The sequence below is a fragment of the Coptis chinensis genome, chromosome 6, assembly GCF_015680905.1.
Source record: "Coptis chinensis isolate HL-2020 chromosome 6, ASM1568090v1, whole genome shotgun sequence".
In the NCBI taxonomy this organism is placed as follows: Eukaryota; Viridiplantae; Streptophyta; class Magnoliopsida; order Ranunculales; family Ranunculaceae; genus Coptis; species Coptis chinensis.
Genome location: NC_141461.1, coordinates 29,805,611 through 29,821,990, shown reverse-complemented (window position 1 = coordinate 29,821,990; position 16,380 = coordinate 29,805,611). Strand labels below are relative to the sequence as shown.

Here is a 16,380-nt window from a genome sequence, read left to right as displayed (position 1 = left end):
AATTTCACCCTGGATTCTCTCACTTTGTTTACGCTGTTCTTATTATGTTTAGCTGTGTTGCTGTTGCAGAGAGCTGCATGATGGTTATTGCAACCTTGGTTCTTAACTACATGATGGGAATAGTAACTGGAGCTGGATGCAAAGTTCATATGAATCTTTTGATGAATTGGGATCCATAATCGCATCTGAGCATCCTGATCCAGTTTTGTCTTCAACACTACTAAATGATATTTTCCTCACTTAGCATGCTCAGTTTAAGGTACTCAACTTTTAGCTTAACAGTTTATTTGTATAAATTTGCATTTGTATCCTAGGTTTCAGTTTATGTGCATGTTTTTTTTTTACCTTAACTAACAACAATAACTCTAGTAATACTTGAACACAAACTAATAGAAGGCAATAACATATATTTTTGATGTTGAATTCATTGATTAAAGAAATCATTTTTATTAATACTAATAAATAAAATTGAAGTATATGTAAAAAGAAAAATTTGTTTACCTTAACCGTTTGTGTTACTCTTTCTGTAGCCTTAATTCAATATCTTCTATTCTATGCAATGAAAAAATTTAGAGGAATTCAATTAGATATGTAATATTTGATTCAACACAGAAAAAATATTTGAGAACCAAAAGTTTACCTGTGTTTTTTCTATGCGTTGGGAGTGGGGAGATATGATCGTATGTTTTGTATATGTATAGGTTGGTGGAAAGATAAGAAAAGGTTTTCTTATTTCATTAGAATTCCAGTATTAGTATGACTCTAATTTTGAACATATCTATAATTTTTTTTTTGTTTGACAATTAGAAGTTAAAGCATGGTGGGACTGTTCCTTGTAGTTATCTATACTGATCGTAGAATTCACCATATGCAAGCGCAGATAGGGATATGATTTGGATATCTAGAGTATAGCAACTAAGGAAAAAGTAACATGTTTATAGCGAAAAACTATTTGGCATATCAACAATCACAGTAATAATCTACAAAAAATAAATATTTGAACTGTAAGTACCTGAGAACAAAATGGTGCAATTCGCTTACCTATAGTGTGTGTGGACTGAGGCAGTACGATAACAAACGTGCTCAATGTCACTGCAATGACAATAGCAGTAATCGAGAACCTTACAGGTTCAAGCACTCAGAGTGAACATAGCAGGAAGCACCCTTTCGACAGTACCGTAGACGACATTCCAACAACTGCGCAAAGTGTCACCAAGAGTTGCTTCTTATACAATAAGGATTACAGTAACATATGATAGAGCTGGGAATGCTAACGTGTGATGGAGAGTGAGTGGACTAAATAGGGTATGGGGTGAAATAAAGTTCTTTACAACCTGTATTGTTAATTTCTCAACTACTGCTTTCTCCATATCAAGAATTTTACATGTCTCTACTTTCAATGGAGCAAGACATGGGCGGACTTCAACGGGTTCTCTGGCTAAGAAATATAAATTCACATTTTTCAAGTGGAACTGAGTAATTGGGTCTAACTGAAGTTGATTCATTGGTGAATCCAATTTCAGTTTCCATTGGTCTCTAAGTGTGGATACATAAGGAGATTTGTCTCGGGAGCAAGTGATGTTGATCTGTCAGTCCTTGAGCTTCCTGACATACCTGGTGGAGCAGAGGCATTCGAATTGGCTGCAAAGTTTTGGGTGTAGTAACTAAGTGAATGGCAGGGAGCTCAATTACTCTTTTGCGATGGCTATTGCTTGAACTGCATTGTTATTTGACTCTACTTTTTCTTCATGCTGATTGCAGTCTTGAGGCAGATTTACTTTGATGTGTCCCCAGAATTGGACAGTATTATGCTGAGCCACTCGAGTTCCTAAAGTTTTCTATCAAAACCCACTTAAATAATGCATCTAACGGTCTGTTCCTACCAGCAGCACCTCATCATTCAAATTTGATCATTCCTTCCTCCAATTTCAAAAGTCAAGCACGAAGCTGTATAAGTGAAGTTCCTCGTTGCTATACGATCTTAACCATCACACCACCGGAGGTGGGCTTAGGACTTGACAGTTCTCAGAATTGATTCAGGAAGATCCTCACATGGATCTGGACCAAGAGCAACAATAATATCTGACATCTTCTGCCATAAGTCTGATTTCCGAGGTCCATTTGTAAGAAGAATCAACCCGCAGAAGCAGTTTGGATTATCTTAAATTATTCTTTGATAGCAAGCAGTTTGGTGGCGGTGACAGTAACAATGTAATGGTGATGGAAGTGCGGGATTAGGGAGAGGAAACAGAGCTTCACAGTGTGATTGATAAGTTGGTATCGAGGTGTGAAGAATAAAAAGGGAAGCTTAAATTTTGGCTACTGGTCAGTGATATCCCTTGGGCTTATTCCTGACTCACATGTTATACCCTCCGTTTGGGTGCTCGATATGCTTGTCCTGATATGAATACGTGAAACTAAGATTAGTGCGTGTTCGTAATTTAAGCCGCGAGTTTGTGGACAATGCTACCAAGATTGATTCCACTGGGGAGTACAAAGTGGTGTCATTTGCTATCAATTTGACTGGATTGCTCGGATGTGAAGTGTTTGCTCTTGGCTCTAGTAAATGTGACTGGATAAATACACCTTAAACTAAGATTAGTGCGTGTTCGTAATTTAAGCCGCGAGTTTGTGGACAATGCTACCAAGATTGATTCCACTGGGGCACTGGGGAGTACAAAGTGGTGTCATTTGCTATCAATTTGACTGGATTGCTCGGATGTGAAGTGTTTGCTCTTGGCTCTAGTAAATGTGACTGGATAAATACACCTTTCAGGAAATAATAAAATGGCGCCCTCTTAATTATATGTCCATTTCCGTTAAAGGCGTGTTTTATTTCATTTTGAGTGGGTTGTATACCATGTACGGTGGAGTAGTGTTATATGTGGTATCTTTAGACAGTGTTGATGAGAAGTTTTACTTGTCAAAACTCCCACTCTATATCTGCCGAGCAACTTTGTTACGTGAAATTGTTGGTTGCGTATCTGTTGTTGTACCAAACTACGGACGCATATGTTATGAATGGGAAGTTTGAGTTCTGGAAGACCTTTGCACAGGAGAATGGCGCAAGCAATATGGTAACGAATTTCATGGAGACTGGTTTTAAATGCGTGTTAACTCTATGTGTACTATGCGTTTGATGTCCAGCTGTAGAAATTGAGATAGTTGTAGCTTGATCCAAGGACCAATTACATCATGCGACCTTATATAGATAGCCTTGTTCCGAACATATTTGGTGATCCAGATTTTTGGTGAACAGCAGAATGTAAAGATGATTCAAGCTATGGCAGCTGTTCTAGGATGCACCTTAGATTTTCTTAGCTCTTGCTTCTGGTTGCTTCATGTGTGTTTAACACTGATTTTTCCTTTAGGTGTACAGTTCCATATCCTCATGTCTTGCTGTTGGGGTATGGGATCTGAGATTTAATTCTGGCTAAGAATTTCAATTAGATTATTGACAAAGTTCTACTCATCCGCATCTTGTATCTGTCTAATTTGCCTTTGATTTTTTATAATTTGCCGAGTCACCGAGTTTTCGATACTGCATTGAATTCTCTCCAACTTTTGCACTAATGGGTGTAACTGAAATGCTCCTTTTCTTTGAACTGAATGTAAGTGAAATTATATCCGTATAATTGGGATCAGTACTTCACAGAGCTTGGACCTTAGGCTTCATTGTTAATATCACAACTTGATGCTAAAAGTGAATTATGTTGGTTGTTGGTCGAATGTTACCTCTCCAGGTCAAGCCAAACAGTTGAAAAAGATTATTTTCATAACCACACCTTAAATAGCTTGAAATCTTGGAATTATAGAGTGCCACATTCCCTAGGAAATCAGAGGCGCAATCGAAAGACTTAAAACCTAACACATTCAAAGGCCACATTCCATAACATACCTTTTTACGACAATCAAGTGGAGACAATATCTCGAAGAAGTGAGTGGGGAAAGATGCTTACCCTGAGCCATACATGATCACCACTAACAATTGAAGCTGATAAGAAGACATTTTGTGTAAAAAAGCTGATCAACCATGAAGAGATATGGAGACAATAAAGACATCTTGAATATGTTGATATCAATACAAACTTCTTGAATATGTTGATCAAATTCGAGGTAGAATGTATCCTCCATTTGAAAAAGACAAACCGAGTGAAAAATTGTTATAAAAAGTATCAAAGAACAAAACGTGGTCCGCGCAGGGAAACACCACCCCAGGATTGCTTGCATTGGTGCATGCCAGGTCCAGTCGATATGTGGAATGAGAGTGTTGTTGAAATCATAATGAGAGAATATGAGTGTACTGCTACCTTCACTGCGTGAGATACAGCTCTTGCTGCTGTTATTACCTTGTATACTTTTACTTTTGTAACTTAGAAGGTTGTATTTTTGTATTCTTTGTATGTTAAAATTACACAAAGAAGATGGAAGGCTGATTCCACTGACAGGAAAAAAAAATACCACTACTGTAGATTGTAACTGTGAAAGTATATGATGGACGGAGGATAATTAAATGTTTTTGAGTTATCGACTTATTGTCATTGAGGTTCCTTGTCTTTCTTCGTTGTATATTTTAACTCTGAAAGTAAAGTATGGAAGACGGATATAGTTAAAACGTTCCCTAATTTTTATTTTTATTTTTATTTCTTTCCTGGTTATGCTTTTCAACCTTCCAGAACAGTTTTGCTGCCCTCTGTCATTTTTTTCTGCTAGCATTGGTTAGATATAAGTTGATACCAAGAGTATCAAATAAAGGTGGGGATGACTTTAACTTGAAATTTCAGTTAAGCCATCGGTGACACCTCAGGGATTCATCTGAGAGTAAGCTTTAGGCATCTAAAAGACGAAGTATGATGAATGACTCTTCTGTTCCTTTGTGTTCTCTAGTCTAAAAACTGTTCTTCTTCAATAACTGAATGGATGTCTACAGAATTTGGTAATATCCTGACGAATAAGTTTTCGGTCAGATTTTAGAAGTTATCAGTTGTGTTATCCCTGGTTTTTCATTGTAAAGAGTGTTACTCTAGAGACATAGTTAGAGTTCAGTGTCGTTACAGAATATAGGCTTTAATCTTGAAATTGTAATCAGCTGGTTGATCATAATTTACTGTAATGGTTTAATTTAATTGGTATCAATTGTTTTTGGACCCGTTTAACCTTTTTACTTTGTTGGGGGTTAGACTTATGCCGGTTTCCTAGGTTGTCAAGATTACAGGCATGTGATGCGAAGCAATTAGTTCAAAAAGAGCATTTGTAGCAATGGTGTCAGATATATCTAAACAACATACTGAAAAGTGAAAACTACAGCTTATCTTCACAAAGATCCAAAATGTGTGTGTTCTCATATGCGACGGCGGAATGTTGGAATAACTGATAGATGTTTGGCCCTGGGCATTGTAAGTCGAAACTCTTCAACCATGTTCAGTTGAGTACATGTGCCACAACCAATCTCACTACTGTCAGACTCAGGTGCATTCCAGGGCACCGTCTTCTTCCTTGACCAAAAGGCAGATATTGGAAGTCATGTCCCTTGTACTCTATATCACTACCGATAAACCTTTCTGTGATGAACTTCTCTGCATCGTCCCACACGCTTGGATCACGTCCTATTGCCCATGTGTTTACAATTATTGGAGACTTTTTGAGTTATGTTGTAATCGTTAACTGTACAGTCCTCAATGCTTTCATGCTCCTTCACAACGATTTCTAAGTATTCCAAATTCGTAAGATCTGATTCTTCTACCATTCTGTTTTTGCCCACATTAAGTATTACTGTACAGTTATGGTGAAGATGTATGCACTATTTGTATGGACTATGGACGATCATGTCTCAATCTTGTAACCCAGATGATCAAGTCTAAATTAAGCATTTATAAAAGGTTGATAATCAGATTTCTTTATTTCAATGTAACTTATAGCAGTCCTTAAAGGTTATCATGTACAATTTCTAACTATTATAGGGGTTTGATTTTTTGGGAATAGGTGCATCTCAAATTATACAATCCAAGCAGCTCTCCAATAGGAAACCACTTTCCTTTGGAGGAAACTTGGTGTTGCTGAATGAGTTAAGAGTTGAAATTTTGAGGGAATACTCGTTTTCTCCTCTTCCTTTTCCCTTGTTGTTACTTTCATTTATAAAACTCATGCTACATCTACTCTGTATTTCAAATTGCATCTGTTAATCAAATGTTTTACAGCTTGTAATGTTTGAGTGTAGTGATAAAAGAAAATGCTTATAATGCTTGAGTGTATTAGACTTTTATGAAGAAGAACAACCTTTGTTTTAGTAGTATTTGTCTGCACTTCATGCAGTGTTCTTATTGATAGGAATCTCCCGCTCATGCTTACACACATGTGACATTATCTAAGCATTTTTATATCTACTTTTTCTGCTTCATCTTTTTATGTTTTTTTTATTGTTCTTACTTGTCAGTTGGATTATTCTTTATGCTGTTAGTGTCTCACCTGCAGGCGTTAGAAGTTATCCGTGAACTTCAGAAGCAATTTCCTATTAAAAGAGCACTAATGAGACTTCGTCTCATCATACCTCAAGAGAAATTTACTTCACTTTCAGAGAAGCTCAATGCCTGGAAAACTAACATTGTATCAAAGGATGAATCTGGAGAGCATCTATCTGTGGTAAGACCGAGTTATCTAAAACTTCAGAGAATAATCAATAGTGAACGCTTTTACCCTCAAATCCTTTGTATGATATATTTTGGAAATTTAATAAAATATATTCATGGTTTCTAAGTAAGCTTCTCTGCCTTCTTTTTGCTAATTGGTATTTCTATCGCCCTAAAGTAATTAGTATAGTGAAGAATAAGTCTTGCAGAAGCTTGTCGTGATTCCTCACAAACTTCGATACACAATCTAATTGTTTGATTAATCGTGTGAGTCATGTTGCACAGATTCAAAGAGAAGCTACAGCAAAACACACCTGGAAAGGGGGTGAAAGAACAGCTACAGCTACAGTTGCTGTTTGGGATCTATGCCCTCTCTTTACTTCATAAGCATCAGGGTGATTTTCTTTCCACTGGTAGCATAACACCTAGGCAAGCCTCACTTGTAAATGATCAGCTTAGATCTCTTTATCCCCAGGTACTGATTGTGTAATTCATTAATTTCCATCAGGACTCTCTTGGTTCAGTTCTATATTTCTATCCAACCTTGCATGACCAACTAAACTGATATGTCTCGATGTCTGTTGATAGGTCCGTCGCAATGCAATTGCACTGGTTGATGCATTTAACTACACCGACCATTACTTAGGCTCTGTACTTGGTCGCTATGATGGGAATGTATATCCAAATCTATACAATGAGGCATGGAAGGACCCACTCAATGATTCAGTTGTGCCCGATGGCTATCGTGAATACATATATCCTATGCTCAAGCAAAAACTCACGAATGCAAAACTCTGAGGTCTGTGATTCCAACTCAATTCATCTTATTTTCGATACCTAAGATGTCTAGTAACTTTAGTAGAGTTATAATCATGTCTTAGTTTGTCACTTTGTCCAAAGCACCGCTTTTCTTTGAAATTTATGTCCTCTTCGTATCATCTGCTCATTAGAATTTGTCCAAGTTCTCTAAATAATTTCATGATTTGTGTGATTACATACATATACTGACAATTAGTTTTGTCTTTGCTTGCAGCCCTCATGCTGTTACTGCTCCTATTGGTCCCTCTTCTGACTATACAGACAACTCTACCTACATTATTTGAGGTATTGAGAAAGTATACTTTAATAAGCATATTTTCTTTTCTTTTTTGCTTGTTTAATTTTGCTTGCCAAGGTAGCTAAAAAAGTCCAATTCTGGGAAGTTGACTCTTAAACATCATTGAAGGGTCAGATTTGTAGTGGCCGGGGACTTACAGTAATGTGACTTTTGTTAAACTTTCTCACTTATTTTTGGCTTTTTTAATTTTGCAGGGAAATCCTGGACTAAGAAATGTTTATGGGTTGCCAATTGAGCAAAAAAAAAGAAGTCGGTCGAGCAAAAGAATATATTGTGAAACAACTGAAGGTAGAGATGAGTCAATCAGTCGAGATGGGAGCTATACATGCTGGAGATTTTCTGGTGAGATTAAGAGATTTTCTCCAGTTTATTCTGTAGTTATTACTTCATTTACAGTCAAGAGCATCGAATCTGCAGACCTTAACTTTTCAAGATACGGTGACACCTTTTTCGAGGTAGGCATTTTTGTACACTTATAATCTCTATATGAGCACTGTAGATATGTCACCTCTTTGAGATATCTACAAAAACAGTCAAGTCTCTTTTCTTGTCCTTTTATATAGAAGCTCTTTGTAGTATTGATTATGTAATCCTACCTACTTGCTAGGTCAAGTAAGAGGTTTATTGAAACTGCAGGTGGTTTTCATAGGAGGCCGAACCCAGCCTGGCACAACAAAATCTGATGAGGGGGAGCGACATACCTATTCTGTCATAGATTGTGAGCTAACACGTTAAGCTATTTTGCCTTCTGTTCTTTACCTACAGAAGATCTTGCACAGGAGGCCTTTCCTCATAAAGAATCTCGAAAATGTTATGTGACGATTCCTGCAGTCATTTAAGCTTTTTGAAGAGAATGAAAGAAAGAAGCTTGCTATTTTCACAGCCCTTACATTCTCCCAGAAGTTGTCTGGACTTCCCCCGGAGACAGTTATGCAACCGCTACTCAAGGATAATCTTGTGCGAAAGGGGCTAGTGCTTACATTCATAACAGACTTATTCAAGGAGTACCTGATTGATAACAGTGTTGATGATTTGATTACACTCCTAAAGCGGGGTAATTAATAAGTTTATGGAGTAATTTATTCATGTGATGTCGTACTGGTATTGGATATACTGAGTTTTAATTGTGCTTTATGTTGATATTTGAGATCAAACTCAAGGAAATGAAATCTGCATTGACCACCCTGATAGCAGAGGAGACTGACATATCTGAAGTCATTGACACTGTGAAGCAACGTGTTAAGGATGCTAAGCTGCCTGATGTTGAGGTTGTACGCATTCTATGGGATGTAATTATGGATGCTGTTCAGTGGTCAGGGAAAAATTAGCAGTAAAATGCAAATGCTGCATTGCGTCAGGTTTGTGCTTTTTTCTAAATTTTAGTTGGTGTTTTACATATTTTTATTGTTGTTCTTTTGCGGATTGCTGCATATAAAGTTAATATTGAAATTAGCCATTTGGTGTTATCTTTGGCCACTCTGTAGTCTGGGCATAACACAACAATAGCTTCAATGGGACAAAACCTCAGTTCCCTTCACAAATGTAGTTAATATTTACACATCCCGCAATTATTTTTTCATTTTGCTCCTTCTATGTTTCACTGAAAAAAAAAATAAAAGAAAAGAAAAAATATTTAGGTTTGTAACCGATTCAAGTATGTCCTTGAATACGATGATATTATTTCCCTCCTACCTGAAATACTTTAAACTTATAAAGCTCAGGAACCTTACTGTTCAACCAGTTCAGTTGTAAGTCTATGGTGGTATCATTTGTCGTGTCATCACTGGCGACACATCTCTGAAACTACTTAGTCCTCCTTTGCTTTTTACGAAAGTGACTGGATTGGGGTTGTGGCATAAAGCTCTGGTCTGATGGATGTATGCAGTGGCTCTACTACTCGTCTCTGCAATATGACCATAATACCAGAGATGTTTGCAATTTCTTATATTTGCTTTTCTATCTGTTGCAGTGACCTTGCTATGAGCCAGCTAACTGGGGAAATTCCGAGGCTAATATATTGGAATGACGTGTTACAATACCTGTAAGCATTTTTGCGACTCAAATTTGCCTTACTCAGAATGGGCATTATGCGTAATCTGAGTTCTTAAGTTCTTGTTGTTTGTATAGGGGCCTGCGTGGTAATTTATTGAAAACCATGAATGTTAGCTGTTTGCCATGAATGCAAGTTAAAGTTGACGCACTTGCCATATTTCTATGAGGACTGCTGGTCAGCTCTTGATGAGAAAACAATACATTGGATCCAAGTAGAAGAAAATGGAGAAATTCTAAAAAGGAAATCTAGAATAGCTTTGAAAGCAAGAGGATGCAAGCAATGTATTGATGGATAAGGTACTTCTAACTTTGTACGTGGAAAAGTTGAACCAACAAAGTCGTGGCAACAAAGATAGGTAAAATTATTAAAAAACTTGAACTGAAAAAGATAGTTCAATGAAATAATTACTTAAAGCAACAAAACAATAACTCACCTAATTTTAAAAACCACTATTTGTTTTCCCATTCCCTCTTCATAATTGCCTTTAGATACTCAATCTCTTCTTTCAGACTGTTAATTTCTTCTTCTTGAATTTGTATCCACTGATTTCTAAGTGTGTTGTTTTTTTCTACAATCTCAAGTTTGTTACCAATTTCTTCTATTTCTTCAAATTGATTTCGCTGCATAATTTCATAAGTCAATTTATAGTTAGGCAAACAACTAAAAATTAAAATTAACGAAACAAATATGAATTTTGAATTTGTTTACCTTTTGATTGAATCTGTTGAGACTTGAGTACCGTTCTTTATTCTCCTTGATCATGAGTTTGGTATGGTCTAAAATAATAGTTTTAATATCTATACTGGATATTCCGTGATCTTCGTCAATTCTTCCAACCTAAAGTTTTAGAAGTTAGTGATATATACCTTATTTAAAAAATAATATGAACTTTAAAACTTGCCTTTGTTCGATGTTTGAGATTCATTGATTTCTCGAGAAATTCGATTCTTTCTTGTTGTTCTTTTACGAACTTTTGGCTTTCTTTCAACTTGTTCAAGTTGTAGTCACCAACTTCGAAAAGATACACGTTACTTTTGAATCTAATTGCGGTTCTTGCTGCACTGTTTTCAGAGTCTTCGAGTGATCGTGATGGTTCTCCTCTAATATTTATAATACCTACTACATCGTTGCTCACCTGGACACTTGCATTATACATTCCATTCTTCAAATAATTTTTATAAATAGGTGGATTTAAATTGAGTTGTCTCATAATATCTTCCAGCATGGGTTTGAATGATACTTTAATTCGTCTTGAATACTTTCCTTCCTTCATCTCCATTTTTTATATGCGTTGGGGGTAGGGAGATATGATCATATGTTTTCAATATATATACGTTGCTAGAAAGGAAAGATAAGGTTATCTTATTTCATTAGAATTTCAGTATTAGTATGATTCTAATTTTGAACATATCTATAAAATCTTATCCAAAGGAAATCTTATTGAAAATTGGCGTGAAAATCTTATCCAAAGAAAATCATAAAGCTAATTACGCTAGAAAGCGGGGAATATATATAGTGTCAAAAGCCAATTACACTTGTACGAAATAAATTGAATATATGTAGGATTCGTAGAACCACTGTGTGCAATGATATTAATGTTTTAAACCTTGTTGATAACCACAGGGCAAACACAATAATTGGACAACCATGACTTTGAAGCAAGTCAAATGAATATCAACTTTTGAACTTTTTTGCTCATCTTCTGTTGGAACCCATGAATTAATCTAATCTTGAAATTGTAATCACCTGGTTGATCATAATTTACTGTAATGATTCGAGACTTTTGAGGTATGTGTAACCGTTAACTGTACAGTCCTCAATACTACCAATCTGGATTCACTTTCTTGGAATGCAATTCTAACAGCATGTCTGCGTCACAACCAGGCCAATGACGCTTGCTGATTCTTCTGAATATAAGATTGATCATATAACATGGGGATGTAGAGGTTGCAAAGCATGCAGTACAGTGAACTGGTATCGAACAAACCACCTATCCAGCTTTGGCCAGGAACCTTCCTAACACCTCTGCTTCGCATTAATCTCCTTACTCTGGTGAGCTCACCCCAGTTACCTGTCGATGCAAGGATGTTGCCGAGTAACACATGAGATGCTGAATCGGACGGATCCAGTTTTCATACACTATCTGCTGCATGCTTTCATCGATTCCCGGGATCTAAACTAAAACAAATAGGCAAAAGATGGGATTTTCAACTCACCCTTGGACTATTCAAAGTTTATCGTAGGGAAGCTGCAGCCCAAGGCATTGTGACTTAGTTGCAACTGGGGAATCTGCATTCAACCGATCGGCAGGAAATCCGTTGTTTCAAAGCATTCAAGTAGTTCAAGGCTAGAGTTCAAAGGCTTTCTGAGTTATGTATTATCTTAAGAGAAGAAGCGAAGAACTGCAGCATTAGCATTTTCTTCTAATCCTTTGGATCATCCATTCCCAGGTGGTTTGTTCGATACCAGTTCACTGTACTGCATGCTTTGCAACCTCTACATCCCCACCGTTTCGACATGCTGCAAGCAGAGTTTTAAACACCACACATTTGCCAGTGTTATATGATCAATCTTATATTCAGAAGTATGCATTAGTTTTAGGAATCAGCAAGCGTCATTAGGCTGGTTGTGACGCAGACATGCTGTTAGAATTGCATTCCAAGAAACTGAATCCAGATTGCTAGTCATCTCGTCAAAGATATTGAATGCAGCAGAGAGATCCAAACAGTTTGTGTACATTGGCATGAACTGCAATGTACACTAACTCTTTTACACGTCTCATATGTAGTGGTATTCATCTGGCTAGCTAACAATTCAGAGATCTTTTGCAACCTCTGATAATCTTTCCGAGTGACTTCCCTTCAACTATATATTCTATCCCAATAATTTAAATGCTAAGGTGTGAGGTGAGGCGTTTCCCTTCAACTCTTATTCGAACAGAAGGCTAGCAGACGTACAATGTTACGATGCCTGATTCTTCCTAATGTCCGTACTTCAGCAGAAAATCCATTATCGTGAGAGGAACCTTTACTTATTCCCAACAGTCTCTTCACCGCAACCAGTTCTCCGTTTGGCATCGCTCCTTTATAAACTATTCCAGCTCCACCTCTGCCAATAATGTTGTTATCCTTCAAGCACTCTAGGATATCAGTACTGCCAAATTCAATCTTCTGGAATGCGGTCAGCTTCCACAACTTTGAATTTTTCCTCTTTGCTGATCTTGTCTTAATGATTGCGGCGATAGCAAAAGCCAATGAGCACGCTAAGAGGCCTAACGCAAAAATAAGCTTGTATTTTCCAGGGACTTGAGATTTGTTACAAAATGGAAAGAGAAAGCTGTCTTTCCATGGTGCAGTTTTGGGAGGAATATCTTCTTCTACACCATTACCATGTACTTGTTCATCTACACCTACCAATACCAATAACACCACTATTACTACTGCAACGACTTCTGCAGAAAATTTGAGGTGTCTAAGATGTTATTCAGCCAACACCAAGTTTTGCTACTACAACAACTACAATCTCACTCAGCCACGCCACTTTTGTAAGACATGTAGGAGATACTGGACTAAAGGCGGTGCACTCCGTAATGTTCCAATTGGTGGATGAGGGCCACATGATTGGATCCCACCATAATTGTGTTCTGTGTGTGTGTGTGTGTGGTGTTGTGTTTGTATCTAATAATGTGGACATTGTGCAGGTACCTGTTAATGCTAAAAAACGCAATCAAGGAAAATGTTGTGGTGGCTGTCACTAATTTGTATGATGGCTTCTTTTTTCGTCGCCATGAATGCAAGTTAGGATCTAAGCAGAAGAAATTGGCGAAATTCTAAAAAGGTAATTCTAACTAACCCCTTTTCTTTCTTTTTTCACTGTTAGAGTATTCTCCGATTTGAATTATCCTTTTTTTTTGTTTTTTCATTTATTCCAACTATTAAATATCTGAAATCGTAATAGTATTTACATAAATAAGTTTGAAATCGTAATAGCATTCACATAATGAAGAAAAACCAAATTAACTCGTAAAGGACATGTAAAAACAAAATTATTAAGAAAATTCAAATGTCTTATTTTCTCCATTGTTCATTGAAGAAAGTCATACATACGAAAACAATCTAATATCTTCCAACTGAATTGTTGGTCGTTATTTGAATAACATATTGGCTACGAATCATGTTGCATCAAACTAAATTGTCGGCATCTATTCCAAATCATTGTTCTGCATATTGAATGAAAAGTTTTTCAAAGTAAGTTATTTTGTAATTTAAAAGTTACATCAAATTGTTTAAATAATATTTTGAACACAATACCTTTGATTCTGGAGTTTTCCGATTTTTTTTGGTTGGAGAGACCTCATCTGTAGGATTCTTGTTTTTATTTTTCTTTTTATTTGCTCCATTATCCTGTATTTTTGGCATGTACAAATTTAAATATTAAAATATTTGACCAATGATTGTAAAGGAAGTTAGTTTAAAAGATAAATACCTGCTCGATGATTTGAATGTCTGTTGTGTCAGTTTCTTCTATGCTTTCCTTATCCATTTTTTCTTCCAAGATATTGTTTACACTGAATGTTGGATAGATTTCATGCATACTGTACTCGTTTATCACAACTTTGAAGATGTATGTCTTTCCAGTGTTTTTCTCTAATTCTTCTCTAATTTCATCCCAACTATTGCCCTGGATTGTAGAAATAAAAATGCATTAATATAAATTTCTAAAAAATATTTACTTGGTATCAATAAAAAATTGTATATATACTTGCCTTTAAACTCATCTTTTTTATTTTGTCAAATGGTTGCTGCACTATGTCTTCTGCTTTATTTCCAAAAACAACAAATGCTGTTTGATTTGTTTCATCTTGCACACAAAGTTTAAGATAGTACCTGTGTATAAAGAGAACATAACTGATCAAATTAGTAACATCTAAATATAATTTGATTTTAAAATTTCAATTTGTTTACCTCTCAGATGGTTTATTGTAAGTAGTTTTACAATCCTTGCAGTATGGCTCATCTCCGTTTTCCACATGTTTGATGAAAGATTGAATTGGCAAGATTTGTAATTCCAACGATTTCCAAAAAGCTTTATAAATTTTGCTTTGCAAGTAAATGACTTATGCTACAAATAAAATGATATATGTATCAGTATAAAAAACATAAAATACTATTTTTTTTTTAAATCTCTTCCAGAATCTTTATTTCGGACTAACTTTGTTGCATCTATTTCTAATTGAATTAGGGTCGATATGGTTACCTGCCTTTTACTAAGTAGTTCAGAAATTGTAGTAGGTTCACCCTCTTTGTCTACCTCAAACTGTACTTTAAAGTTACCGGTATCAAAGCTGCATCAAAACAGTTGGTTTGCATAAATATTACTAAAAGAAGTAAGAAAAAAACAGCTTATTCACTATTCGAGCTATTGGTATATGAATATATAGGCCATTTTAAAAGCATTTAGCTTCATAAGCAATAACTCATAACTTCAGGTTCTAAACCTTAATTTCTCTTTTCAAACTCAAACTATATATGCATGATGATGAGAAAAAATTAGTACGGTAATATAGTATGCATTCATAAATCTTAAGTCAGCTTTTTATACTATTTTACCGTTTTTTCATCTCATTTGATTGAGGTATATCCAAATTCAAGTATATTTGAGTTGCAGATGTGACTGTTGCTTTAAAAAGCCCTGCGAACACATATATAAAGAAATAATAAGATTAGATAATAGTTAGTAATAAATCATTTAAATAGATCAAATTGGATATAAAAATATTTGCATACTTCCGATTCTTTTCATATATAGTGATGATAAAATAACAATGACAATTCCATCCTAATTCTTTAGGTTTGCAAATCTTTTGGAGTCTTCACCCCATAAAGCAATCCTGATTTCATAGTTCCTGTAAAAATAATTTGTAATTAGAATTCTTAGTCACTGCAAAAAATTAAAGTAATTATGTTTAAAAATTATTTTTTAAATTAAAAAACATTGTGTGTTACCTTTCATTCATTAGTGTGACTTCCACAAAACCATACGGGCTTTGTCTTTGAAACTTTTGTCAAAAGTCCGATAAAATCTGGTTTTTTCAAATTAATATTAGTACGTTTTTTTTTTTTTGGAAAATAACATTATTCAATCAAGAACATACCAACCGTGTTGAATGCATTGACGTAGTCTTCTTTTTTGCATGAATTCTTCAAAATCAACAAATGAAAACTTGTATTGTCTCGAATTTTTTTCCATCTTCCTTTGAAACAGCCATAACCCAGATCTTTTTAAAGGAAATGGTGAAGTTGGCCCCCTCACCGGCTCATATTGAAATTTTGTGCCTTTAACTTCAAAATTTTCAAAACAATAAATTTCTCCTTGTTTGATTATTTTTTCAAAGGAGTTTTGGATTTCCTTGTCGATTTTAGCGTGAATTTGATTTTCCCCAGAATGACACGGTTTTAATACAAATATGTTAGAAAATACAGGGAAAAAAAAACATGCTATTAATTGAATATTTATGGATAAAATTTAGAGAGATAGTAAAATGTTTATGTTCAAGAATGACAATAAATTGCAAACAATAATAT

General features: G+C 35.5%; 2 long non-coding RNA genes and 1 pseudogene across 3 annotated transcripts; 1 reads left to right on the top strand and 2 right to left on the bottom strand.

Moving 5' to 3' along the window:
* The first annotated feature begins 7,468 nt into the window (after nucleotides 1-7,468).
* LOC147492510 (uncharacterized) lies at nucleotides 7,469-9,119 on the top strand (annotated as a pseudogene). Its single transcript, XR_015199468.1, has 4 exons — nucleotides 7,469-7,475; nucleotides 7,660-7,730; nucleotides 7,938-8,198; nucleotides 8,380-9,119. The product of XR_015199468.1 is annotated as an uncharacterized LOC147492510 (transcript).
* A 4,724-nt stretch (nucleotides 9,120-13,843) lies between these two features.
* On the bottom strand, nucleotides 13,844-14,468 carry LOC147492509 (uncharacterized). The gene is made up of 3 exons (XR_015198185.1): nucleotides 14,282-14,468; nucleotides 14,107-14,199; nucleotides 13,844-14,015 (listed from the first exon to the last, which is right to left on the bottom strand). It is a non-coding gene; the product is annotated as an uncharacterized LOC147492509 (long non-coding RNA).
* Nucleotides 14,469-15,076: 608 nt separating this feature from the next.
* Nucleotides 15,077-15,701, bottom strand: LOC147492508 (uncharacterized). Its single transcript, XR_015199882.1, has 3 exons — nucleotides 15,583-15,701; nucleotides 15,406-15,487; nucleotides 15,077-15,140 (listed from the first exon to the last, which is right to left on the bottom strand). It is a non-coding gene; the product is annotated as an uncharacterized LOC147492508 (long non-coding RNA).
* Between the last annotated feature and the right edge of the window lie 679 nt (nucleotides 15,702-16,380).